Source organism: Bos indicus, chromosome 14, assembly GCF_029378745.1.
Source record: "Bos indicus isolate NIAB-ARS_2022 breed Sahiwal x Tharparkar chromosome 14, NIAB-ARS_B.indTharparkar_mat_pri_1.0, whole genome shotgun sequence".
Taxonomy (NCBI): Eukaryota; Metazoa; Chordata; class Mammalia; order Artiodactyla; family Bovidae; genus Bos; species Bos indicus.
In genome coordinates, this window is record NC_091773.1 from 43,889,877 (window position 1) to 43,893,811 (window position 3,935).

General features: G+C 40.1%; 1 pseudogene; it reads right to left on the reverse strand.

The window, feature by feature from the left end:
• Positions 1–472: 472 nt before the first annotated feature.
• LOC109568343 (ATP synthase subunit g, mitochondrial pseudogene) lies at positions 473–791 on the reverse strand (annotated as a pseudogene).
• Positions 792–3,935: the final 3,144 nt, after the last annotated feature.

Here is a 3,935-nt window from a genome sequence, read left to right on the forward strand (position 1 = left end):
AGCCAAAGGATTGGAGCTTCAGCCTCAGCATCAGTCCTTCCAGTGAATATTCAGGATTGATTTCCTTTAGGATTTACCAAGACATTTATATTTATTACCAGAGCATACCTATCATGTCAAAACAAGAAGAGTAAGTTGTTGGGGGTTTTTTTTGACATACTGTCTTGAAAGTGAAAGTGTTAGTCGCTCAGTCATGCCCTACTCTTTGCAACCCATAGACTATAACCCACCAGGCTCCACTGTCCATGGAATTCTTCAGGCAAGAATATGGGAGTGGGTAGCCATTCTCTTCTCCAGGGGATCTTCCCCACCCAGGGATTATACCCAGGTCTCCCTCATTGCTGGCAGATTCTTTACTGTCTGGGCCACCAGGGAAGCCCATCTTATTTTATTCAAATAGCAGTACGCTCGTACATGGTCCAAGAACACTTGAATACTATAGCAAATATAATCACATGTCAAAAACCAATCTTCAAACATCATAGCCAAAGATGCCATGCTTGCCTAAAATATACTGTCTTGCCAATGTAAAACCACATCCACACCTCAGTCACCACCAAACCATTCAGTAGAGCTTCCTTAATGGTGAGCTGTTGGAAGCTACCAGTTTGAGCACTGTTGATTATTTTTTTCAAGCCTGAATAGCTGTAGGGATCTCAGCAGGGGTTGGAGGAACCAGGTCAACCTTGGCATAGTGCCAAAATGTGGTCAGCTGAAGCTTGGAAGTAAGTCACAGGAGCGTTGACCAGTGCTGGGACCTTCTCTGAAACGTTACAGACAAACAGCGTCATGGTTCTAGGACAGAAAGTCTGCCACCCCAACTGGCTGCTTGAGTGTCACCCATCTGGAAGTGAAAAGGAGGTTTTGAATGTCACATTTTAAGGGAAAGTGGAATATGGATGATTTTGTTATTATATGGCAAAAAATTTTGTATATTATACAAGGACTTGATAGCTGTGCTACAAGAATACAATATATATAGGCATTAGCAGACCCAGCCTTCGTAACAATATTTTAATTCACAGGAAAGCCACAGTCAGAAAAATAGATAATTTTAATTTTAACACAGAATACCTCATCACGCAAAATTTCTGTACAAAAATAAAAAAATGAAAATGGGGCTGCAATCAAAGTAAGTTTCAGAGTGATTTGTTATTCAAGCAGAAAGCCATTTACCAATACAAGTTAATTAAATTGTGCTTGATTTCAACAGCTGAAGAAATCTGTACATAAAAATAAACATGTTTAAGACTATTAGCTGCTTAGTGAGAACAGTTGCTTGAGGGCCTGGGGAATAGCATCAATAGTCAATTTAAAAACAAGACAAAAGATTTTTGCATTGTTTTCCTTGGCTCTTGATGAGCTGACAGATGCTGTCAATCCTCCTCAATGATTGGTTATTTGAGGAGTCCAGACAGAGTTTGAGGTGACCAAAGTATTAACCTCTGTGAAAAGTATGTGTGGAAAAGAGCAGAGGTGAGAGAGAAGTTAAGAAATACAAATTCAGCACAACCTGAAGTTGAATCTGCCATGATGTGTGACAACTGATGATGGTAAAAAAAAGTATATGCTTTTTTACAGGAAATGGCTCAGTTGGACAAATTCACAAGGCTTGTGGAAAGGGAAGGTTGTACATTGTTCATCAGAAGCTAGTTTGCAGAAAATATGTGAATCTATTGTGTTCTTGAAATCTACTGTGTGTGTTATTGCAGCGTCAGTGGTGAATTTCATTGCTGTTGGGGATTTAACAATTGTTAGTTCCAAGAATTCCTGCCAGAAACAGAAGCTAAATATCTTGACCTATCACACAGTAGTTCAATGGCTTAGTGGTAAAGTCTTACTGTAATTTTTTAAACTTTTAGGCCTGAGGGACTTCCCTGGTGGCGCAGTGGATAAGAATCTGCCTACCCATGCAGGGGACATGTGTTCAGTCCCTGGTCAGGGAAGATCCCACATGCCATGCAGCAACTAAGCCCGTGCACCACAACTACCGAGCCTGTGCTCTAGAGCTCTCGAGCTGCAATGACTGAAGCCCGTACCCTAGAGCCTGTGCTCCGCAGTGAGAGAAGCCGCCACAGTAAGTCCTTGCCCTGTAAGCAAGAGTAGACCCCAACTGCCAAAACTAGAGAAAGTCTGTGGCAGCAATGAAGATCCAGCACAGCAAAAAGTTCATTAATTAATTAAAAATTATGGAACTGTGCTTATTTTTTTTTTAAGTTTAAGGCTGAGCCATGAAACAAATTTCAATTAATTTCAAAAGACTGAAATCTTACACAGTGTTTTTCTGACGGCTAAAATAGTTAGAAATAAATAATAAGAAATCCTAAAGAGTTTCAAATATTGGAAATTAAACAGCACACTTCTAAATAACAAACACCTGCATCAAAAAATTATTCCCGAAGAATATTAAAAACTATTCTGAACTGAATAAGAAAAACACAAACGAAGTCTGTGTTATATATTAAAGCAGTGTTTGGAACAAAATCTGTAGCTTGAAATCCTTATAAGACAAAGATGTTTTAAGTCTAAGTTTCCACATTAAGAAACAAGGAAAATGAAAAGAAAATTAAATTTAAGATAGGGGAAAGAGGACATAAATATAAAAGCAAAAATCAAGGAAATAAAAACACAAATATAGAGAAACTTACAAAGCCAAAATTTGATTCTTTGAAAAAAATTAATAACATTGACAAATAACTAGATTGATCAAGAGAAAAGAAAACACAAATTGCCAATATAGACATAGAAGAGGGAATACCAGGGACTTCCCTTGTGGTCCAGTGGGTAAGAATCTTCCTTGCAATGCAGCAGACATGGGTTTGATCCCTGCTCCAGGAAGATCCCACATACCATGGAGCTACAAAGCCAGTGTGTCACAACTACTGATCCCGAGCTCTGGAGCCTGGGAGCCGCAACTACTGATACCATATGCTGTAACTACTGAAGCCCACTTGTCCTAGAACCTGTGCTCAACAAGAGAAGCCACCACAATGAAAAGCCATCCACCACAACTAGAGAGTACCCCACCAGCTGCAACTGGAGAAAGCCCAAGTGCAGCAACAAAGACCCAGTGAAGAAAAAATAAAATAAATCTTAACAAAGAGAGAGAGAGAGAAAGATGAGACAGAATGATCAAGTTGGTTTTACCTCAAGGGTTTACATTTGAAGGATCAATGTTATCTACTGTATACACATCTCAAAAAATGCATAACACACATCTCAAAAGATGCATTAAAAGAGTTTTACAAAATTCAACATTTATTCTTGATAAAAATTTATGAGAAACAGAGGGGGGTTTCCTGATTCTGATAAAGGGCATTCTTCAGTTCAGTTCAATCACTCAGTCGTGTCCGACTCTTTGCAACCCCATTAATCTCAGCACGCCAGGCCTCCCTGTCCCTCACCAACTCCCAGAGTTCACTCAGACTCATGTCCATCGAGTCGGTGATGCCATCCAGCCATCTCATCCTCTGTCGTCCCCTTCTCCTCTTGCCCTTAATCCCTCCCAGCATCAGAATCTTTTCCGATGAGTCAACTCTTCACATGAGGTGGCCAAAGTACTGGAGTTTCAGCTTTAGCATCATTCCTTCCAAAGAAATCCCAGGGCTGATCTCCTTCAGAATGGACTGGTTGGATCTCCTTGCAGTCCAAGGGACTCTCAAGAGTCTTCTCCAACACCACAGTTCAAAAGCATCAATTCTTTGGCGCTCAGCTTTCTTCACAGTCCAACTCTCACATCCATACATGACCACTGGAAAAACCATAGCCTTGACTAGACAGACTTTTGTTGGCAAAGTAATGTCTCTGCTTTTCAATCTGCTATCTAGGTTGGTCGTAACTTTTCTTCCAAGGAGTAAGCGTCTTTTAATTTCATAGCTGCAGTCACCATCTGCAGTGATTTTGGAGCCCCAAAAAATAAAGTCTGACACTGTTTC